The sequence below is a fragment of the Oncorhynchus gorbuscha genome, linkage group LG13, assembly GCF_021184085.1.
Source record: "Oncorhynchus gorbuscha isolate QuinsamMale2020 ecotype Even-year linkage group LG13, OgorEven_v1.0, whole genome shotgun sequence".
Taxonomy (NCBI): Eukaryota; Metazoa; Chordata; class Actinopteri; order Salmoniformes; family Salmonidae; genus Oncorhynchus; species Oncorhynchus gorbuscha.
Genome location: NC_060185.1, coordinates 96706533 through 96732279, shown reverse-complemented (window position 1 = coordinate 96732279; position 25747 = coordinate 96706533).

The window sequence follows — 25747 nt, the reverse complement described above, 5'->3', positions numbered from 1 at the left end:
TTGGAACTGCTAAGTAGAAAACCCATATAGCACACATCTAACCAGTAAAATCCCTCTCCAGCATCAACCAGCTCCATAACGTCATTGTAGAAAAGAGTGAGTGACTATAGAGAGACAGACTATAGAGAGACAGACTAGAGAGACAGACTAGAGAGACAGGCTACAGAGAGACAGACTAGAGAGACAGACTAGAGAGACAGGCTACAGAGACAGGCTACAGAGAGACAGACTACAGAGAGACAGACTATAGAGAGACAGACTACAGAGAGACAGAGAGACAGACTAGAGAGAGACAGACTAGAGAGAGACAGACTATAGAGAGACAGACTACAGAGAGACAGAGAGACAGACTAGAGAGAGACAGACTACAGAGAGACAGACTATAGAGAGACAGACTACAGAGAGACAGAGAGACAGACTAGAGAGAGACAGACTAGAGAGAGACAGACTATAGAGAGACAGACTATAGAGAAACAGACTAGAGAGACAGACTACAGAGAAACAGACTAGAGAGACAGACTACAGAGAGACAGACTACAGAGAGACAGAGAGACAGAGAGACAGACTATAGAGAGACAGACTAGAGAGACAGACTACATAGAGACAGAGAAACATACTACATAGAGACAGAGAGACAGACTACATAGAGACAGAGAAACAGACTACATAGAGACAGAGAAACAGACTACATAGAGACAGAGAGACAGACTACATAGAGACAGAGAAACAGACTACATAGAGACGGAGAAACAGACTACATAGAGACAGAGAGACAGACTATAGAGAGACAGACTACAGAGAGACATAGAGACAGAGAAACAGACTACAGAGAGACAGACTACAGAGAGACAGAGAGACAGAGAGACAGACTATAGAGAGACAGACTAGAGAGACAGACTAGAGAGAGACCGACTAGAGAGACAGACTAGAGAGACAGACTACAGAGAGACAGACTACAGAGAGACAGACTACAGAGAGACAGACTAGAGAGACAGACTACAGAGAGACAGACTATAGAGAGACAGACTGCAGAGACAGCGAGACAGACTACATAGAGACAGGGAAACAGACTACATAGAGACAGAGAGACAGAGAAACAGACTATAGAGAGACAGACTACAGAGAGACATAGAGACAGAGAAACAGACTACAGAGAGACTGACTACAGAGAGACAGACTGCAGAGACAGCGAGACAGACTACATAGAGACAGAGAAACAGACTACATAGAGACAGAGAGACAGAGAAACAGACTATAGAGAGACAGACTACAGAGAGACATAGAGACAGAGAAACAGACTACAGAGAGACTGACTACAGAGAGACAGACTGCAGAGACAGCGAGACAGACTACATAGAGACAGAGAAACAGACTACATAGAGACAGAGAAACAGACTACATAGAGACAGAGAAACAGACTACATAGAGACAGCGAGACAGACTACATAGAGACAGGGAAACAGACTACATAGAGACAGAGAGACAGACTATAGAGAGACAGACTACAGAGAGACATAGAGACAGAGAAACAGACTACAGAGAGACTGACTACAGAGAGACAGACTGCAGAGACAGCAAGACAGACTACATAGAGACAGAGAGACAGACTACATAGAGACAGAGAGACAGACTATAGAGAGACAGACTACAGAGAGACATAGAGACAGAGAAACAGACTACATAGAGACAGAGAAACATACTACATAGAGACAGAGAGACAGACTACATAGAGACAGAGAAACAGACTACATAGAGACAGAGAAACAGACTACATAGAGACAGAGAGACAGACTACATAGAGACAGAGAAACAGACTACATAGAGACAGAGAAACAGACTACATAGAGACGGAGAAACAGACTACATAGAGACAGAGAGACAGACTATAGAGAGACAGACTACAGAGAGACATAGAGACAGAGAAACAGACTACAGAGAGACTGACTACAGAGAGACAGACTAGAGAGACAGACTACAGAGAGACAGACTACAGAGAGACAGAGAGACAGAGAGACAGACTACATAGAGACAGAGAGACAGACTATAGAGAGACAGACTACAGAGAGACATAGAGACAGAGAAACAGACTACATAGAGACAGAGAAACATAGACTAGAGACAGAGAGACAGACTACATAGAGACAGAGAAACAGACTACATAGAGACAGAGAAACAGACTACATAGAGACAGAGAGACAGACTACATAGAGACAGAGAAACAGACTACATAGAGACGGAGAAACAGACTACATAGAGACAGAGAGACAGACTATAGAGAGACAGACTACAGAGACAGACATAGAGACAGAGAAACAGACTACAGAGAGACTGACTACAGAGAGACAGACTAGAGAGACAGACTACAGAGAGACAGACTACAGAGAGACAGAGAGACAGAGAGACAGACTATAGAGAGACAGACTAGAGAGACAGACTAGAGAGAGACAGACTAGAGAGACAGACTAGAGAGACAGACTACAGAGAGACAGACTACAGAGAGACAGACTAGAGAGACAGACTACAGAGAGACAGACTACATAGAGACAGAGAGACAGACTATAGAGAGACAGACTGCAGAGACAGCGAGACAGACTACATAGAGACAGAAACAGACTACATAGAGACAGAGAGACAGAGAAACAGACTACATAGAGACAGAGAGACAGACTACATAGAGACAGAGAAACAGACTACATAGAGACAGAGAGACAGAGAAACAGACTATAGAGAGACAGACTACAGAGAGACAGAGACAGAGAGACAGACTACAGAGAGACAGACTACAGAGAGACAGACTACAGAGAGACAGACTAGAGAGACAGACTATAGAGAGACAGACTGCAGAGACAGCGAGACAGACTACATAGAGACAGGGAAACAGACTACATAGAGACAGAGAGACAGAGAAACAGACTATAGAGAGACAGACTACAGAGAGACATAGAGACAGAGAAACAGACTACAGAGAGACTGACTACAGAGAGACAGACTGCAGAGACAGCGAGACAGACTACATAGAGACAGAGAAACAGACTACATAGAGACAGAGAGACAGAGAAACAGACTATAGAGAGACAGACTACAGAGAGACATAGAGACAGAGAAACAGACTACAGAGAGACTGACTACAGAGAGACAGACTGCAGAGACAGCGAGACAGACTACATAGAGACAGAGAAACAGACTACATAGAGACAGAGAAACAGACTACATAGAGACAGAGAAACAGACTACATAGAGACAGAGACAGACTACATAGAGACAGGGAAACAGACTACATAGAGACAGAGAGACAGACTATAGAGAGACAGACTACAGAGAGACATAGAGACAGAGAAACAGACTACAGAGAGACTGACTACAGAGAGACAGACTGCAGAGACAGCAAGAGAGACAGACTACATAGAGACAGAGAGACAGACTACATAGAGACAGAGAGACAGACTATAGAGAGACAGACTACAGAGAGACATAGAGACAGAGAAACAGACTACATAGAGACAGAGAAACATACTACATAGAGACAGAGAGACAGACTACATAGAGACAGAGAAACAGACTACATAGAGACAGAGAAACAGACTACATAGAGACAGAGAGACAGACTACATAGAGACAGAGAGACAGACTACATAGAGACAGAGAAACAGACTACATAGAGACGGAGAAACAGACTACATAGAGACAGAGAGACAGACTATAGAGAGACAGACTACAGAGAGACATAGAGACAGAGAAACAGACTACAGAGAGACTGACTACAGAGAGACAGACTAGAGAGACAGACTACAGAGAGACAGACTACAGAGAGACAGAGAGACAGAGAGACAGACTACATAGAGACAGAGAGACAGACTATAGAGAGACAGACTACAGAGAGACATAGAGACAGAGAAACAGACTACATAGAGACAGAGAAACATACTACATAGAGACAGAGAGACAGACTACATAGAGACAGAGAAACAGACTACATAGAGACAGAGAAACAGACTACATAGAGACAGAGAGACAGACTACATAGAGACAGAGAAACAGACTACATAGAGACGGAGAAACAGACTACATAGAGACAGAGAGACAGACTATAGAGAGACAGACTACAGAGAGACATAGAGACAGAGAAACAGACTACAGAGAGACTGACTACAGAGAGACAGACTAGAGAGACAGACTACAGAGAGACAGACTACAGAGAGACAGAGAGACAGAGAGACAGACTATAGAGAGACAGACTAGAGAGACAGACTAGAGAGAGACAGACTAGAGAGACAGACTAGAGAGACAGACTACAGAGAGACAGACTACAGAGAGACAGACTACAGAAAGACAGACTAGAGAGACAGACTACAGAGAGACAGACTACATAGAGACAGAGAGACAGACTATAGAGAGACAGACTGCAGAGACAGCGAGACAGACTACATAGAGACATGAAACAGACTGACATAGAGACAGAGACAGAGAAACAGATACATAGAGACATAGAGACAGACTACATAGAGACAGAGAAACAGACTACATAGAGACAGAGAGACAGAGAAACAGACTATAGAGAGACAGACTACAGAGAGACAGAGACAGAGAAACAGACTACAGAGAGACTGACTACAGAGAGACAGACTGCAGAGACAGTTTGAGACAGACTACATAGAGACAGAGAAACAGACTACAGTACTCTGCTCACAGGCACCATTCATTTACAAATGAAATGACAGACTGAGTGGTTCATTGATTTGAACTAGATACTTGAGAATATTAGCTCATTCATTTAAGACTTTAGCTGTAATAATTAAATGTTTATGTAAAATATTCATTATTGTATTCAAAAACCAAACACCTGCAATGACAGTGCAGTTCTATGAAATCAGAATAATTGTCATTTGTTTGTTTGTTTTTCTTTGTTCCTGTGATTGGTTTATTTAATCTTCTTGTTTACTACGTGCTCATAGCCCTATTCATTTACAACAGGGACGGACTGGGATCAGAAGGAGACAACTGGCTCATAGCCCTATTCATTTACAACAGGGACGGACTGGGATCAGAAGGAGACAACGGGCTCATAGCCCTATTCATTTACAACAGGGACGGGCCCGCCCGCCCCCCCCCCCCGCCCGCCTGCCTGCCTGCCTGCCTGCCTGTCTGTCTGTCTGTCTGTCTGTCTGTCTGTCTGTCTGTCTGTCTGTCTGTCTGTCTGTCTGTCTGTCTGTCTGTCTGTCTGTCTGTCTGTCTGTCTGTCTGTCTGTCTGTCTGTCTGTCTGTCTGTCTGCCTGCCTGCCTGCCTGCCTGCCTGCCTGCCTGCCTGCCTGCCTGCCTGCCTGCCTGTCTGTCTGTCTGTCTGTCTGTCTGTCTGTCTGTCTGTCTGTCTGTCTGTCTGTCTGTCTGTCTGTCTGCCTGCCTGCCTGCCTGCAATATTTAAGGTTAAAGTCAGAACCACAGTGAATCTGATAATCTATTTTAAGAAGTGATTCCGTAAATTGAATGAGAAGAGCTCTACCAACGCTGAGTGAACTAAAAGATTGGTGTTTTAAAACTGATTCAGCGGCCGCATTGTCTAGAGTAGACAAATGGCCCCCTATTCTCTACATAGTGCACTACTTAGGGCCCATAGAGCCCTACACTATATGGGAATGTGTAGGGAATAGGGCGCAGATTCAACCCTAGATATTTTGCTGTGGCTGATATGTATTCATTCCTTTCCAATTCTCATCTTTTTCCTTTTTGGAAGTCAAATCTAACAGCCAATGGGGCTGTAGTATCTACCAGCCAATGGGGCTGAAGTATCTACCAGCCAATGGTGCTGAAGTATCTACCAGCCAATGGGGCAGAAGTATCTACCAGCCAATGGGGCTGAAGTATCTACCAGCCAATGGGGCTGAAGTATCTACCAGCCAATGGGGCTGAAGTATCTACCAGCCAATGGGGCTGAAGTATCTACCAGCCAATGGGGCTGAAGTATCTACCAGCCAATGGGGCTGAAGTATCTACCAGCCAATGGGGCTGAAGTATCAACCTGCCAATGGGGCTGAAGTATCTACCAGCCAATGGAGCTGAAGTATCTACCAGCCAATGGGGCTGAAGTATCAACCTGCCAATGGGGCTGAAGTATCTACCAGCCAATGGGGCTGAAGTATCTACCAGCCAATGGGGCTGAAGTATCTACCAGCCAATGGGGCTGAAGTATCTACCAGCCAATGGGGCAGAAGTATCTACCAGCCAATGGGGCTGAAGTATCTACCAGCCAATGGGGCTGAAGTATCTACCAGCCAATGGGGCTGAAGTATCTACCAGCCAATGGGGCTGAAGTATCTACCAGCCAATGGGGCTGAAGTATCTACCAGCCAATGGGGCTGAAGTATCTACCAGCCAATGGGGCTGAAGTATCAACCTGCCAATGGGGCTGAAGTATCTACCAGCCAATGGAGCTGAAGTATCTACCAGCCAATGGGGCTGAAGTATCAACCTGCCAATGGGGCTGAAGTATCTACCAGCCAATGGGGCTGAAGTATCTACCAGCCAATGGGGCTGAAGTATCTACCAGCCAATGGGGCAGAAGTATCTACCAGCCAATGGAGCTGAAGTATCAACCAGCCAATGGAGCTGAAGTATCTACCAGCCAATGGGGCTGCAGTATCAACCAGCCAATGGGGCTGAAGTATCAACCTGCCAATGGGGCTGAAGTATCAACCTGCCAATGGGGCAGAAGTATCTACCAGCCAATGGAGCTGAAGTATCAACCAGCCAATGGAGCTGAAGTATCTACCAGCCAATGGGGCTGCAGTATCAACCAGCCAATGGGGCTGTAGTATCAACCAGCCAATGGGGCTGCAGTATCTGCCAGCCAATGGGGCTGCAGTATCTACCAGCCAATGGGCTGAAGTATCTACCAGCCAATGGTGCTGCAGTATCTACCAGCCAATGGGGCTGCAGTATCTACCAGCCAATGGGGCTGCAGTATCTACCAGCCAATGGGGCTGCAGTATCTACCAGCCAATGGGGCTGCAGTATCTACCAGCCAATGGGGCTGCAGTATCAACCTGCCAATGGGGCTGAAGTATCTACCAGCCAATGGGGCTGAAGTATCTACCAGCCAATGGGGCTGAAGTATCAACCTGCCAATGGGGCTGAAGTATCTACCAGCCAATGGAGCTGAAGTATCTACCAGCCAATGGGGCTGAAGTATCAACCTGCCAATGGGGCTGAAGTATCTACCAGCCAATGGGGCTGAAGTATCTACCAGCCAATGGGGCTGAAGTATCTACCAGCCAATGGGGCTGAAGTATCTACCAGCCAATGGGGCTGAAGTATCTACCAGCCAATGGGGCTGAAGTATCAACCTGCCAATGGGGCTGAAGTATCAACCTGCCAATGGGGCAGAAGTATCTACCAGCCAATGGAGCTGAAGTATCAACCAGCCAATGGAGCTGAAGTATCTACCAGCCAATGGGGCTGCAGTATCAACCAGCCAATGGGGCTGTAGTATCAACCAGCCAATGGGGCTGCAGTATCTGCCAGCCAATGGGGCTGCAGTATCTACCAGCCAATGGGCTGAAGTATCTACCAGCCAATGGTGCTGCAGTATCTACCAGCCAATGGGGCTGCAGTATCTACCAGCCAATGGGGCTGCAGTATCTACCAGCCAATGGGGCTGCAGTATCTACCAGCCAATGGGGCTGCAGTATCTACCAGCCAATGGGGCTGCAGTATCTACCAGTGTTGTGGCTGTGATAGTCTGGACACCAGATCTGTGGCTGTTTTGTTCTGTTTGTGCTTTTCTATTTCCAATCTATTTCTTGTTTTCTGAACCGCCATCGCAGTACTGTGTCTCTCCTACATAAAGCACCATTGATTCTGTTTTCACCGTCTGGAAGTACCAGGTGACCTCTCTGACAGACTGCCTTCATTTCCTACCACGTTAGAAGTCGTTGTTGATTTTGTATTGCACATCTCGGCGACCTCACAAACCCTGTCTGTCCCTCTGTTCTCTCCCCCGTGTCGGTCTTAGATTCAATTCTTCCTGAGCACTGCGACCCCTATGGGTTATGGTCTAAAGTAGTGCACTACATAGGGAATAGGGCTCTGGTCTAAAGTAGTGCACTACATAGGGAATAGGGCTCTGGTCTAAAGTAGTGCACTATATAGGGAATAGGGCTCTGGTCTAAAGTAGTGCACTATATAGGGAATAGGGCTCTGGTCTAAAGTAGTGCACTATATAGGGAATAGGGCTCTGGTCTAAAGTAGTGCACTATATAGGGAATAGGGCTCTGGTCTAAAGTAGTGCACTATATGGGGAATAGGGCTCTGGTCTAAAGTAGTGCACTACATAGGGAATAGGGCTCTGGTCTAAAGTAGTGCACTATATAGGGAATAGAGTCCTGGTCTAAAGTAGTGCACTATATAGGGAATAGAGGGAATAGAGTCCTGGTCTAAAGTAGTGCACTATATAGGGAATAGAGTCCTGGTCTAAAGTAGTGTACTATATAGGGAATAGAGTCCTGGTCTAAAGTAGTGCACTATATAGGGAATAGAGTCCTGGTCTAAAGTAGTGCACTATATAGGGAATAGAGTCCTGGTCTAAAGTAGTGCACTATATAGGGAATAGAGTCCTGGTCTAAAGTAGTGCACTATATAGGGAATAGAGTCCTGGTCTAAAGTAGTGCACTATATAGGGAATAGAGTCCTGGTCTAAAGTAGTGCACTATATAGGGAATAGGGCTCTGGTCTAAAGTAGTGCACTATATAGGGAATAGAGTCCTGGTCTAAAGTAGTGCACTATATAGGGAATAGAGTCCTGGTCTAAAGTAGTGCACTATATAGGGAATAGAGTCCTGGTCTAAAGTAGTGCACTATATAGGGAATAGAGTCCTGGTCTAAAGTAGTGCACTATATAGGGAATAGAGTCCTGGTCTAAAGTAGTGCACTATATAGGGAATAGAGTCCTGGTCTAAAGTAGTGCACTATATAGGGAATAGAGTCCTGGTCTAAAGTAGTGCACTATATAGGGAATAGAGTCCTGGTCTAAAGTAGTGCACTATATAGGGAATAGAGTCCTGGTCTAAAGTAGTGCACTATATAGGGAATAGAGTCCTGGTCTAAAGTAGTGCACTATATAGGGAATAGAGTCCTGGTCTAAAGTAGTGCACTATATAGGGAATAGGGTTCTGGTCTAAAGTAGTGCACTATATAGGGAATAGAGTCCTGGTCTAAAGTAGTGCACTATATAGGGAATAGAGTCCTGGTCTAAAGTAGTGCACTATATAGGGAATAGAGTCCTGGTCTAAAGTAGTGCACTATATAGGGAATAGAGTCCTGGTCTAAAGTAGTGCACTATATAGGGAATAGAGTCCTGGTCTAAAGTAGTGCACTATATAGGGAATAGAGTCCTGGTCTAAAGTAGTGCACTATATAGGGAATAGAGTCCTGGTCTAAAGTAGTGCACTATATAGGGAATAGAGTCCTGGTCTAAAGTAGTGCACTATATAGGGAATAGAGTCCTGGTCTAAAGTAGTGCACTATATAGGGAATAGAGTCCTGGTCTAAAGTAGTGCACTATATAGGGAATAGAGTCCTGGTCTAAAGTAGTGCACTATATAGGGAATAGAGTCCTGGTCTAAAGTAGTGCACTATATAGGGAATAGAGTCCTGGTCTAAAGTAGTGCACTATATAGGGAATAGAGTCCTGGTCTAAAGTAGTGCACTATATAGGGAATAGAGTCCTGGTCTAAAGTAGTGCACTATATAGGGAATAGAGTCCTGGTCTAAAGTAGTGCACTATATAGGGAATAGAGTCCTGGTCTAAAGTAGTGCACTATATAGGGAATAGGGCTCTGGTCTAAAGTAGTGCACTATATAGGGAATAGAGTCCTGGTCTAAAGTAGTGCACTATATAGGGAATAGAGTCCTGGTCTAAAGTAGTGCACTATATAGGGAATAGAGTCCTGGTCTAAAGTAGTGCACTATATAGGGAATAGAGTCCTGGTCTAAAGTAGTGCACTATATAGGGAATAGAGTCCTGGTCTAAAGTAGTGCACTATATAGGGAATAGGGCTCCGTTCGGGACGCATCCCCATTGTTAGTTTAAAATCACTCTTCAGTCACGCACTCAATTTGTTTATTTCCTCATAGTAGGCCCTACCTGCTTATCAAATGGCCCCCTATTCCCTTTATCGTGCACTACTTTGTAGTATGCCCTGGTTTAAAGTAGTGGACGAAATAAGCAATAGAGTTACATCTGGGATGCAGGTTTCTGTGTTGTCTCTCTCTTGACACCCTTCCCAGAAAAAGCTAATTGAGTGAAATGATGTTGTCTGCTGCAAGTCATTGATTTGACAATTTGACCATTTGACCATTTTCACCAGAGATGACAGTGTCTTTTCATTCCTCTCCTCCTCTGTCTTTCATAACACAGTTACAGTAGTAACCTGCTGGTCACCAGAACCATCACACAGTTACAGCAGTAACCTGCTGGTTACCAGAACCATCACACAGTTTTCTGCTGGTCACCAGAACCATCACACAGTTTCAGTAGTAACCTGCTGGTCACCAGAACCATCACACAGTTACAGTAGTAACCTGCTGGTCACCAGAACCATCACACAGTTTCAGTAGTAACCTGCTGGTCACCAGAACCATCACACAGTTCCTGCTGGTCACCAGAACCATCACACAGTTTCAGTAGTAACCTGCTGGTCACCAGAACCATCACACAGTTACAGTAGTAACCTGCTGGTCACCAGAACCATCACACAGTTACAGTAGTAACCTGCTGGTCACCAGAACCATCACACAGTTCCTGCTGGTCACCAGAACCATCACACAGTTTCAGTAGTAACCTGCTGGTCACCAGAACCATCACACAGTTACAGTAGTAACCTGCTGGTCACCAGAACCATCACACAGTTACAGTAGTAACCTGCTGGTCACCAGAACCATCACACAGTTCCTGCTGGTCACCAGAACCATCACACAGTTTCAGTAGTAACCTGCTGGTCACCAGAACCATCACACAGTTACAGTAGTAACCTGCTGGTCACCAGAACCATCACACAGTTACAGTAGTAACCTGCTGGTCACCAGAACCATCACACAGTTCCTGCTGGTCACCAGAACCATCACACAGTTTCAGTAGTAACCTGCTGGTCACCAGAACCATCACACAGTTTCAGTAGTAACCTGCTGGTCACAGAACCATCACACAGTTACAGTAGTAACCTGCTTGTCACCAGAACCATCACACAGTTCCTGCTGGTCACCAGAACCATCACACAGTTTCAGTAGTAACCTGCTGGTCACCAGAACCATCACACAGTTTCAGTAGTAACCTGCTGGTCACCAGAACCATGACACAGTTTCAGCAGTAACCTGCTGGTCACCAGAACCATCACACAGTTTCAGTAGTAACCTGCAGGTCACCAGAACCATCACACAGTTCCTGCTGGTCACCAGAACCATCACACAGTTTCAGCAGTAACCTGCTGGTCACCAGAACCATCACACATTTTCAGCAGTAACCTGCTGGTCACCAGAACCATCACACAGTTCCTGCTGGTCACCAGAACCATCACACAGTTACAGCAGTAACCTGCTGTTCACCAGAACCATCACACATTTACAGCAGTAACCTGCTGTTCACCAGAACCATCACACATATACAGCAGTAACCTGCTAGTTTAGGTAAGGCTAAAAAGACTTGGGATTGGAGATGACATTGCTCAACTGAATGTTTCCACGGCTGAAAGGGAAAGGTTGACAGTCTGGATCCGAAGCAGCAGGCTAGTACATAAAATATGGTTTTTGGTGAAGTGAAGGGACATGAACGGTGATCCGTGATGCCCTTCAGAAGAGAAACATCTCTCTGCCTCTCTCTCTCTGTCTCTCTCTCTCTGCCTCTCTCTCTCTGCCTCTCTCTCTCTGTCTCTCTCTCTGCCTCTCTCTCTCTGCCTCTCTCTCTCTGTCTCTCTCTCTCTCTGCCTCTCTCTCTCTGTCTCTCTCTCTGTCTCTCTCTCTGTCTCTCTCTGTCTCTCTCTCTCTCTCTCTCTCTCTGTCTCTCTCTCTCTGCCTCTCTCTCTGCCTCTCTCTCTCTGCCTCTCTCTCTCTCTCTCTCTCTCTCTCTCTCTCTCTCTCTCTCTCTCTCTCTCTCTCTCTCTCTCTGTCTCTCTCTCTCTGCCTCTCTCTCTCTCTCTGTCTCTCTCTCTGTCTCTCTCTCTCTGTCTCTCTCTCTGCCTCTCTCTCTCTGCCTTTCTCTCACTATATGGTTGATATTTTCACAAGATCCTTGCAATGTCGTGTACCTTTACAGTTTGACCCTGTCTGGCGGGTCCATAAAGATACAGTATGACTTTAAAAAGTGTCCGTTTTCATAGATCAAAGTGTCCATTTTCATAGAAGGAGGAGGAAGAAGAGGAGGAGGAGGAGAAGGAGGAGGGAGAAGGAGGGAGAAGAAGCAGGATGGAGAAGGAGGAGGGAGAAGGGTGGAGGAAGATGAGGAGGGAGAAGGGAAAAGGAGGAGGGAGGAGGAGGATGAAGGAGGAGGAGGAGGGAGAAGGAGGATGAAGGAGGAGGAGGGAGAAGGGAGGGGGAGGAGGATGGAGAAGGAGGGAGGAGGAGGAGGGAGAAGGGAGGAGGAGGAGGGAGGAGGGAGGAGGAGGGAGGAGGAGGAGGGAGAAGGAGGAGGAGGGAGAAGGGAGAAGGGAGGAGGAGGAAGAAGGTGGAGGGAATAAAACCACTGTAATGAAGGCCCTTGATTATTCCAATCCATTCTATTCACACTCTCCCTTCTGAATGAGATTGTTACAAATGACTTCTCACCATATTAGCGCCGCCAAAGGAACAAATGAACGAGGAATGAATGGTCCCCTCAGAAAGAAGATATGTTTATTTATCTAATGGGTTGAGATGCTGTTAATTCAGTCCACAAGGTATCTATCAACCTCCTTCACCCCACCAGGGGAGAAGAGTAACACTGTCTGTGTGTGTGTGTGTGTGTGTGTGTGTGTGTGTGTGTGTGTGTGTGTGTGTGTGTGTGTGTGTGTGTGTGTGTGTGTGTGTGTGTGTGTGTGTGTGTGTGTGTGTGTGTGTGTGTGTGTGTGTGTGTGTGTGTGTGTGTGTGTGTGTGTGTGTTTTGTGAGTGTGAGTGTGTGTCTGTGAGAGTGATAGTACAATTATGGTGGAGGCCCAGTGGACTGAGACCCATTAGAGAGCAGGTGTTGCCTACGTCCCAAATTTCACTCTATTCCCTAAATAGTGCACTACATAGGGAATAGGGCTCTGGTCTAAAGTAGTGCACTATATAGGGAATAGGGCTCTGGTCTAAAGTAGTGCACTATATAGGGAATAGGGCTCTGTTCAGAAGTAGTGTACTATATAGGGAATAGGGCTCTGGTCTAAAGTAGTGCACTATATAGGGAATAGGGCTCTGGTCTAAAGTAGTGCACTATATAGGGAATAGGGCTCTGGTCTAAAGTAGTGCACTATATAGGGAATAGGGCTCTGTTCAGAAGTAGTGTACTATATAGGGAATAGGGCTCTGGTCTAAAATAGTGCACTACATAGGGAATAGGGTTTCACTGGAGATGCCCACAAGGTGTTGTTCTGCAGTCTGACACTCTTCACTGTCGCCTCCACAGACACATTTTACCACATGGTTGATGAGCCAAAGATTGAGGTCTGACGTGAATATTCACCGTCCATTCTGTATAACTAATGATTTGATTTTTCACCATCCATTCTGTGTGAGGTGAGGTGAATATTCACCGTTCATTCTGTATAAATGATGATCATGTTTTTACCTGAGGAAAGGGACGCTTGTGTCCCACCTACTGCCCTATCCCCTATGTAGTGCACTACGTAGGGGATAGGGTGCTATGTTGGGACATATTTTTTTAGGAAAGAGGCTGCTAGATTCTAGATCTTTAAAGATAGAGGGCTTGTACTGGGTGTGTCTGGCATTATCAAACTAGTTAGTCTTCTCTTCATTTTCTTTGTTATATATCTGTTTGTGTAACAGAGTTATGTACCTGTTTGTGTAACAGAGTTATGTACCTGTTTGTGTAACAGAGTTATATATCTGTTTGTGTAACAGAGTTATGTACCTGTTTGTGTAACAGAGTTATGTACCTGTTTGTGTAACAGAGTTATGTACCTGTTTGTGTAACAGAGTTATGTATCTGTTTGTGTAACAGAGTTATATATCTGTTTGTGTAACAGAGTTATGTACCTGTTTGTGTAACAGAGTTATGTACCTGTTTGTGTAACAGAGTTATGTACCTGTTTGTGTAACAGAGTTATGTACCTGTTTGTGTAACAGAGTTATATATCTGTTTGTGTAACAGAGTTATGTACCTGTTTGCGTAACAGAGTTATATATCTGTTTGTGTAACAGAGTTATATATCTGTTTGTGTAACAGAGTTATGTACCTGTTTGCGTACAGTGCATTCGGAAAGTATTCAGACCCCTTAACTTTTTCCACATTTTGTTACGTTACAACCTTTTTCTAAAATGGATTCAAACTTTTTTGTATGAGCAATCGGAGGACAAGGGCCTTGGTCAGGGACGAAGAACACAAATGTTCACTCTGGCAGAGCTACAGAGTTCCTCTGTGGAGATGGGAGAACCTTCCAGAAGGTAAACCATCTCTGCAGCTCTCCGCCAACGGTAGAGTGGCCAGACGGAAGCCAGTGCTCAGTAAAAGGCACGATAGTCAGCTTGGAGTTTACCAAAAGGTGCCTAAAGGAATGCAAGACCGTCACCTCTGGAGGAAACCTGGCACCATCCCCTACGGTGAAGCTAGGTGGTGGCGGCATCATGCTGTAGGGATGTTTTTCAGTGGCAGGGACTAGTCAGGATCGAGGGAAAGGTGAATGGAGGAAAGTACAGAGAGATTCTTGATGAAAACCTGTTCCAGAGTGCTCAGGACCTTGCAGTGGGCTGAGGGTTCAACTTCCAAAAGGACAACGACTCTAAGAACACAGTCAAGAGAAGTCTCTGAATGTCCTTGAGTGGCCCAGCCAGAGCCCGGACTTGAACCCAATCAAACCTCTCTGGAGAGACCTGAAAATAGCTGTGCAGCGACGCTCCCCATCCAACCTGACAGAGCTTGAGAGGGTATGCAGAGAAGAATGGCAGAAATTACCCAAATACAGGTGTGCCAAGCTTGTAGCGTCATACCCAAGAAGACTCGAGGCTATAATTGCTACGAAAGGTGTTTCAACAAAGTACTGAGTAAAGGGTCTGTTTTTTTTTACCAGAGCTAAATGGTCCTTTGTAGCTCAGTTGGTAGAGCATGGACTTGTAATGCCAGAGTAGTGGGTTTGATTCCTGGTATCACACATATGTAAAATATATATATATGCTCTACTTTAAGTCACTTTGGATAAAAGTGTCTGCTAAATGGCATATATATTATTGAGAAGTGGATGCCCTTGAACATGCCACAGTGAACATGACATAGCTGAACACGCTACTGAACACAGTGAACATGACATAGCTGAACACGCTACTGAACACAGTGAACGTGACATAGCTGAACACGCTACTGAACACAGTGAACGTGACATAGCTGAACACGCTACTGAACACAGTGAACATGACATAGCTGAACACGCTACTGAACACAGTGAACATGACATAGCTGAACACGCTACTGAACACAGTGAACATGACATAGCTGAACACGCTACTGAACACAGTGAACATGACATAGCTGAACACGCTACTGAACACAGTGAACATGACATAGCTGAACACGCTACTGAACACAGTGAACATGACATATTGAACAATCTACAGTATAGTGAATACAGTGAACATGACATAGCTGAACACGCTACTGAACACAGTGAACATGACATATTGAACAATCTACAGTATACTGAATACAGTGAACATGACATAGCTGAACACGCTACTGAACACAGTGAACATGACATATTGAACAATCTACAGTATACTGAATACAGTGAACATGACATAGCTGAACACGCTACTGAACACAGTGAACATGACATATTGAACAATCTACAGTATACTGAATACAGTGAACATGACATAGCTGAACACGCTACTGAACACAGTGAACGTGACATACTGAACATTCTACAGTATACTGAATATAGTGAACATGACATAGCTGAACATTCTACAGTATACTGAATATAGTGAACGTGACATAGCTGAACATTCTACAGTATACTGAATATAGTGAACGTGACATAGCTGAACATTCTACAGTTTAGTGAACATGACATAGCTGAACGTTCTACAGTATAGTGAACATGACATAGCTGAACATTCTACAGTATACTGAATATAGTGAACGTGACATAGCTGAACATTCTACAGTATACTGAATATAGTGAACGTGACATAGCTGAACATTCTACAGTTTAGTGAACATGACATAGCTGAACGTTCTACAGTATAGTGAACATGACATAGCTGAACATTCTACAGTATACTGAATATAGTGAACATGACATAGCTGAACATTCTACAGTATACTGAATATAGTGAACGTGACATAGCTGAACATTCTACAGTTTAGTGAACATGACATAGCTGAACGTTCTACAGTATAGTGAACATGACATAGCTGAACATTCTACAGTATAGTGAACATGACATAGCTGAACACACTGCAGTATAGTGAATATAGTGAACATGACATAGCTGAACACACTGCAGTATAGTGAATATAGTGAACATAACATAGCTGAACATTCTACGGTATACTGAATATAGTGAACTTGACATAGCTGAACACACTGCAGTATGGTGAATATAGTGAACATGACATAGCTGAACATTCTACAGTATAGTGAACATGACATAGCTGAATATGCCAAGAGTGTATCTATATTAGTATCTGTTAGTACGGTATTACTCATTCCATTTACTTTTCTCCCATCCTCGTCTCCCTTTCATACGACTGGTGAAAAATCTTTATATATTCATATGAATGGTTACAGAAATGTCTGACAATGTAAATATGTATCTGTATCTAAATGTAAATCAGCATTAACTGGAGAACAGTATCTTATCACGTTTATTCAGCTGGTTCTTCAATAACATGTTCAGTCATTATTACAATGGGTGAAGAACTGAACTATTAGCCAACACTACACACCATTGGTCTTTTTCCACCTTGTGAATTTTTATTTAACTAGGCAAGTCAGTTAAAAACAAATTCTTATTTACAATGACGGACTACACCGGTCAAACCCTAACCCGGAGGGCACTGGGCCAATTGTGTGTGCCGCCCTATGGGACTCCCAATCAGAGCCGGTTATGATACAGCCTGTAATCGAACCAGGGTCTGTAGTGACGCCTCTAGCAATGAGATGCAGATGCCTTAGCCCGCTCGCGCCACTCGGGAGCCCTGAGTGTCATAACTGAATATTGTCCCGAACATCGAGTCGACGGTTAACAAGGCACATGTAACGCTGTACTTCCTGTTTCATCTTCCTTCTTTCTATTGACTCTATTTCTATGTTCACAACTCTGGTCCTTGTTTCATCTTCCTGCTTTCTACTGACTCTAATTCTATGTTCACGCCTCTGGACCTTGTTTCATCTTCCTGCTTTCTACTGACTCTATTTCTATGTTCACAACTCTGGTCCTTGTTTCATCTTCCTGCTTTCTACTGACTCTATTCCTATGTTCACAACTATGGTCCTTGTTTCATCTTCCTGCTTTCTACTGACTCTATTTCTATGTTCACAACTCTGGTCCTTGTTTCAACTTCCTGCTTTCTACTGACTCTATTTCTATGTTCACAACTCTGGTCCTTGTTTCATCTTCCTGCTTTCTACTAACTCTATTTCTATGTTCACAACTCTGGTCCTTGTTTCATCTTCCTGCTTTCTACTGACTCTATTTCTATGTTCACAACTCTGGTCCTTGAGGCAGCAGAATCTCTCTTCTTGTGGTCGTTGTCTTCTTGTGGTCGTTGTCTTCTTGTGGTCGTTCTCTTCTTTTGGTCGTTCTCTTCTTGTGGTCGTTCTCTTCTTGTGGTCGTTCTCTTCTTGTGGTCGTTCTCTTCTTGTGGTCGTTCTCTTATTTGTGGTCGTTCTCTATTTGTGGTCGTTCTCTATTTGTGGTTGTTCTCTTCTTTTGGTCGTTCTCTGCTTGTGGTCGTTCTCTATTTGTGGTTGTTCTCTATTTGTGGTCGTTCTCTTCTTGTGGTCGTTCTCTATTTGTGGTCATTCCCTATTTGTGGTCGTTCTCTATTTGTGGTCGTTATCTATTTGTGGTCGTTCTCTATTTGTGGTCGTTCTCTTCTTGTGGTCGTTCTCTTCTTGTGGTCGTTCTCTTCTTGTGGTCGTTCTCTATTTGTGGTCGTTCTCTTCTTTTGGTCGTTCTCTTCTTGTGGTCGTTCTCTTCTTGTGGTCGTTCTCTATTTGTGGTCGTTCTCTATTTGTGGTCGTTCTCTTCTTGTGGTCGTTCTCTTCTTGTGGTCGTTCTCTTCTTGTGGTCGTTCTCTTCTTGTGGTCGTTCTCTTCTTGTGGTCGTTCTCTTCTTGTGGTCGTTCTCTTCTTGTGGTCGTTCTCTGCTTGTGGTCGTTCTCTTCTTGTGGTCGTTCTCTTCTGACGGTCGTTCAAAGACACAAAAGTTATTTTGGCCCAATTTTAATTTATTTAACAAGGCAAGTCAGTTAGGAAAACATCATAGTTACAATGACGGCCTAGGAACAGTTGGTTAACTGCCTTGCTCAGGGGCAGAACGACAGGTTTTCTACCTTGTCAGCTCAGGGATTTGATGTAGCAACCTTTCATTTAATAGTCCAACGCTCTAACCACTAGGCTACCTGCCGCCCTGGCTACTTGCTGTGGGGTGGTATTAATTTGGGAATGTGTCCGAAATGGCACCCTATTCTCTATATTCGGCACTACTTTTGGAACCGGGGTCCTATGAGCCTTGGCCAAAGGGAGTGCACTACATAGGGAATAAGGTGCCATTTGGGATGTATCTCAGGCTAAAGTAGTGCACTACATAGGGAATAGGGTGCCATTTGGGATGTATCTCAGGCTAAAGTAGTGCACTACATAGGGAATAGGGTGCTGTTTGGGAAGCACTCGGGCTGCGGGTACATATCAATATTAAAATGACCATTGAACAGCTGGAAATCTTGAAGATTGTGCTTGAATCCGTGACCTGATTCAAACCACGTGTGGACTGTGGATCTCTCCAGTCGATCAATACAATGAATTGGTCAATTAGGAAGTGTAGCAGGATAGGTCCCCAGGGACTTGACTTGTTTACCTCTCAGATCAGAGAGAAAGAGACTGTGTTTGTGTGTTTGTTTGTGTGTGTGTGTGTGTTGGGGGGGGTTCTGGAGCAGCAAGTGTTTGCAGCACATAGAGAGGGTTTGTAATGTAATTTTCTTCTGGTGAAAGAGAGGCGGACCAAAAAGCAGCGTGGTGGTTATTCATGTTTAATTTATAAAGACATACATGAATAAACTAACAAAAACAATAAACGTGCGAAAACCTAAACAGTCTCTATCTGGTGCAAAACACAGAGACAGGAACAATCACCCACCAACACACAGTGAAACCCAGGCTACCTAAGTATGATTCTCAATCAGAGACAACTAATGACACCTGCCTCTGATTGAGAACCATACTAGGCCGAAACATAGAAATACCCCAAAACATAGAAAAACAAACAGACTGCCCAACCAACTCACGCCCTGACCAAACTAACTAAATACAAAACACAGGAAATAAAGGTCAGAACGTGACAGTACCCCCCCCCCCCCCAAAGGTGCGGACTAACATTCTAACAAGGGCCCATAGGACTCTGGTCAAAAGTAGTGCACTATATAGGGAATAGAGAGCCATTTGAGATGTAACACACAGTCTACAGCAGTAGTATTGGGCTCAGTGCGTAGTGAGAAGGGTTCAGTGCATAGTGAGAAGGGTTCAGTGCATAGTGAGAAGGGTTCAGTGCATAGTGAGAAGGGTTCAGTGCATAGTGAGAAGGGTTCAGTGCGTAGTGAGAAGGGCTCAGTGCATAGTGAGAAGGGTTCAGTGCATAGTGAGAAGGGTTCAGTGCATAGTGAGAAGGGTTCAGTGCATAGTGAGAAGGGTTCAGTGCATAGTGAGAAGGGTTCAGTCCATAGTGAGAAGGGTTCAGTGCATAGTGAGAAGGGTTCAGTGCATAGTGAGAAGGGTTCAGTGCATAGTGAGAAGGGTTCAGTGCGTAGTGAGAAGGGTTCAGTGCGTAGTGAGAAGGGTTCAGTGCATAGTGAGAAGGGTTCAGTGCATCATAGTGAGAAGGGTTCAGTGCATAGTGAGAAGGGTTCAGTGCATAGTGAGAAGGGTTCAGTGCATAGTGAGAAGGGTTCAGTGCATAGTGAGAAGGGTTCAGTCCATAGTGAGAAGGGCTCAGTGCATAGTGAGGCTGTGAGGCTGTAAAGTTTTGGTTTGGTGCAACAGTAGAGTCAGAACCAGACAGACAAGGGCCTGCATCCCAAATGGCACCTAGAGCTCTATGGGAACCCTATAGGCCTGGTCTAAAGTAGTACACTACCCTATGGGTCCTGGTCAAAAGTAGTGCACTAAATAGGGAATAGGGTGCCATCTGGGATGCAAACTAAGACCCAGCGTGGGGCTGTATTAAGGAGGCATTTAGAAGCCACATGACACGCCCCCCTAGCAGACATCTACCTTGTGTTTCAGAGGCTCTCCAGCTGTGTCCCAAAACAAGGCTGAGCAGCAAGTCTCTCTCTCTCTCTCTCTCTCTCTCTCTCTCTCTGTCTCTCTGTCTCTCTGTCTCTCTGTCTCTCTGTCTCTCTGTCTCTCTGTCTCTCTGTCTCTCTCTCTCTCTCTCTGTCTCTCTGTCTCTCTCTGTCTCTCTCTCTCTCTCTCTCTCTCTGTCTCTCTCTGTCTCTCTCTCTCTGTCTCTCTCTGTCTCTCTCTGTCTCTCTCTCTCTCTCTCTGTCTCTCTCTCTCTCTCTCTCTCTCTCTCTCTCTCTCTCTCTCTCTCTCTCTCTCTCTCTCTCTCTCTCTCTCTCTCTCTCTCTCTCTCTCTCTCTCTCTCTCTCTCTCTCTCTCTCTCTCTCTCTCTCTCTCTCTCTCTCTCTCTCTCTCTCTCTCTCTCTCTCTCTCTCTCTCTCTCTCTCTCTCTCTCTCTCTCTTCACCTTGGGGATTTGATCTTGTAACCTTTTGGTTACTAGTCCAACGCTCTAACCACTACAGTACCTGCCGCCTCTACACTCCAGCCACTAGGATACCTGCCGCCTCTAAACTCTAGCCACTAGGATACATGCCGCCTCTAAACTCTAGCCACTAGGAAACCTGCCACCTCTACACTCTAGCCACTAGAATACCTGCCGCCTCTACACTCTAGCCACTAGGATACCTGCCGCCTCTAAACTCTAGCCACTAGGAAACCTGCCACCTCTACACTCTAGCCACTAGGATACCTGCCGCCTCTAAACTCTAGCCACTAGGATACCTGCCGCCTCTACACTCTAGCCACTAGGATACCTGCCGCCTCTACACTCTAGCCACTAGGATACCTGCCGCCTCTACACTCTAGCCACTAGGATACCTGCCGCCTCTACAATCTTGCCACTAGGATACCTGCCGCCTCTACACTCTAGCCACTATTCTACCCTGCCGCCTCTACACTCTAGCCACTAGGATACCTGCCGCCTCTACACTCTAGCCACTAGGATACCTGCCGCCTCTACACTCTAGCGACTAGGACACCTGCCGCCTCTACACTCTAGCCACTAGGATACCCGCCGCCTCTACACTCTAGCCACTAGTCTACACTGCCGCCTCTACACTCTAGCCACTAGGATACCTGCCGCCTCTACACTCTAGCCACTAGGATACCTGCCGCCTCTACACTCTAGCCTCTAGGATACCTGCCGCCTCTACACTCTAGCCACTAGGATACCTGCCGCCTCTACACTCTAGCCACTAGGAAACCTGCCACCTCTACACTCTAGCCACTAGAATACCTGCCGCCTCTACACTCTAGCCACTAGGATACCTGCCGCCTCTAAACTCTAGCCACTAGGATACCTGCCGCCTCTACACTCTAGCCACTAGGATACCTGCCGCCTCTACACTCTAGCCACTAGGATACCTGCCGCCTCTACACTCTAGCCACTAGGATACCTGCCGCCTCTACAATCTTGCCACTAGGATACCTGCCGCCTCTACACTCTAGCCACTATTCTACCCTGCCGCCTCTACACTCTAGCCACTAGGATACCTGCCGCCTCTACACTCTAGCCACTAGGATACCTGCCGCCTCTACACTCTAGCCACTAGGATACCTGCCGCCTCTACACTCTAGCCACTAGGACACCTGCCGCCTCTACACTCTAGCCACTAGGACACCTGCCGCCTCTACACTCTAGCCACTAGGATACCTGCCGCCTCTACACTCTAGCCACTAGGACACCTGCCGCCTCTACACTCTAGCCACTAGGACACCTGCCGCCTCTACACTCTAGCCACTAGGACACCTGCCGCCTCTACACTCTAGCCACTAGGACACCTGCCGCCTCTACACTCTAGCCACTAGGATACCTGCCGCCTCTACACTCTAGCCACTAGGATACCTGCCGCCTCTACACTCTAGCCACTAGGACACCTGCCGCCTCTACACTCTAGCCACTAGGACACCTGCCGCCTCTACACTCTAGCCACTAGTCTACCCTGCCGCCTCTACACTCTAGCCACTAGGATACCTGCCGCCTCTACACTCTAGCCACTAGGACACCTGCCGCCTCTACACTCTAACCACTAGGCTACCCTGCCGCCTCTACACTCTAGCCACTAGGATACCTGCCGCCTCTACACTCTAGCCACTAGTCTACCCTGCCGCCTCTACACTCTAGCCACTAGGATACCTGCCGCCTCTAAACTCTAGCCACTAGGATACCTGCCGCCTCTACACTCTAACCACTAGTCTACCCTGCCGCCTCTACACTCTAGCCACTAGGATACCTGCCGCCTCTACACTCTAGCCACTAGGATACCTGCCGCCTCTACACTCTAGCCACTAGGATACCTGCCGCCTCTACACTCTAACCACTAGGCTACCCTGCCGCCTCTACACTCTAGCCACTAGGATACCTGCCGCCTCTACACTCTAGCCACTAGGATACCTGCCGCCTCTACACTCTAGCCACTAGTCTACCCTGCCGCCTCTACACTCTAGCCACTAGGATACCTGCCGCCTCTACACTCTAGCCACTAGGATACCTGCCGCCTCTACACTCTAACCACTAGTCTACCCTGCCGCCTCTACACTCTAGCCACTAGGATACCTGCCGCCTCTACACTCTAGCCACTAGGATACCTGCCGCCTCTACACTCTAACCACTAGGCTACCCTGCCGCCTCTACACTCTAGCCACTAGGATACCTGCCGCCTCTACACTCTAGCCACTAGTCTACCCTGCCGCCTCTACACTCTAGCCACTAGGATACCTGCCGCCTCTACACTCTAGCCACTAGGATACCTGCCGCCTCTACACTCTAACCACTAGTCTACCCTGCCGCCTCTACACTCTAGCCACTAGGATACCTGCCGCCTCTACACTCTAGCCACTAGTCTACCCTGCCGCCTCTACACTCTAGCCACTAGGATACCTGCCGCCTCTACACTCTAGCCACTAGGACACCTGCCGCCTCTACACTCTAGCCACTAGAATACCTCCGTCCCACCTTTGATTTGATCGCTGTCTGATGAATACATTAATACATTAACACAGTAAGTCTGTAAAAGGAAATCAAACAGACAATATCTTTATAAACTCCTGAAACGATCCAAGCACAACAATGTAATTCACACGACTTTTACAATAGCCAATCAGGACAATGCCATAAATCATGATTGAGTCCTCACTCTGGGCCTTGGCACCTGCAAGTTGCTAGACACATCTTCATATTTATCTTTATTTAACTAGGTAAGTCTGTTAAAAACAAAAACATATTTACAATGACAGTCTACCAGGAACAGTGGGTTACCTGCCTTGTTCAGAACAACGGTTGTTTTACCTTGTCGGCACAGGGATTCGATCCAACAACCTTTCGGTTACTGAACCAACACTCTAAGGCTACATGCAGCTGGACTTCATCATTGTTTTGTTCACTCTCTCTTTTTATTTTATATTTATTATTTCATTACATGAGCATTGCATTGCATCACCTCTCCTGTGCTTGAAGGACAACTGGTCTCCTCCATCTCCTCTGTTTTCACACACACCTCCTTTGATAAAAAAACAAACATTTTCTATCTTTCACGATAAGTTATTATTTTAGTTTTTTTGCCTTTTTGAAAATCTTCCGAGCATCGTTGTTCAGCTTGATTGGGTTGGACTGTATTGATTTGATTGGTCCAAACAACGTTGAGCAGTTTTTTTCTTCTGAGTCCCCTGGGCCTTAACAATCTACTTACGGATGGTTTCAGAAGTGAAGTACAATACTGCATTCAAAACATACTTCAGTAAAAGTAAAATGCCTGACTTGAAAAAAAAGTTAAAAAAAAAAAAAATTCTCAATTAAAGTAACGAGGGTTACTACTTCCACCTTGCTCCTCCTGTCGTCCAATCACTGCGGCGATACCTAGCCCTCTCATGATTGGATAAATAGGTCAGGAACTAACTAACAAATAATCTAATTATTTTACGTAAATGATGTTCCTCCTTTGCTTGGATTACCTCATTCGCTCTTTTGTCAAACTGTGTTGTGTTATTGTTTCTTTGGTCTTTTTTTGTTGTCAAATCCTGTTGAAATCTTCTCCAACATAATTATTTTTTATTTTATTTTATTTTATTATTTTTTAAATTTCACCTTTATTTAACCAGGTAGGCTAGTTGAGAACGAGTTCTCATTTACAACTTGTTGGAGGCTATTTTGTAAATGACATCGCCGAAGTCGAGGATCGGTAGGATGGTCAGTTTTATGAGGGTAAGTTTGGCAACATGAGTGAAGGATGATTTGTTTTGTGAAATAGGAAGCCGATTCTAGATTTAATTTAGGATTTGAGATGTTTAATGTGAGTCTGGAAGGAAAGTTTACAGTCTAACCAAAAACCTAGGTATTTGTAGTTGTCCACATATTCTAAGTCAGAACTGTCCAGAGTAGTGAGGTTGGACGGGCAGGCAGGTGCGGGCAGCGATCGGTTGAAGAGCATGCATTTAGTTATACTTGCATTTGAGAGCAGTTGGAGGCCACGGAAGGAGAGTTGTATGGCATTGAAGCTCATCTGGAGGTTAGTTAACACAGTGTCCATAGAAGGGCCAGAAGTATACAGAATGGTGTCGTCTGCGTAGAGGTGGATCAAAGAATCACCAGCAGCAAGAGCAACATTAGTGAGGTATAAAGAGAAGAGAGTCGGCCAGTAATGTCTCTTATCGATGGCAGTTATGATATATTTTAGGACCTTGAGCGTGGCTGAGGTGCAACCATGACCAGCTCGGAAACCAGATTTCATAACGGAGGAGGTATGGTGGGATTCAAAATGGTCGGTAATCTGTTTGTTAACTTGGCTTTCGAAGACCATAGAAACGCAGGGTAGGATAGATATAGGTCATGATGAGCATGTCCTGCACTGAAGCCTCTGAACTCATAGCCTCATAGCCTCATAGCCTCATAGCCTCATAGCCTCATAGCCTCATAGCCTCATAGCCTCTGAACTCATAGCCTCATAGCCTCATAGCCTCATAGCCTCATAGCCTCATAGCCTCATAGCCTCATAGCCTCATAGCCTCTGAACTCA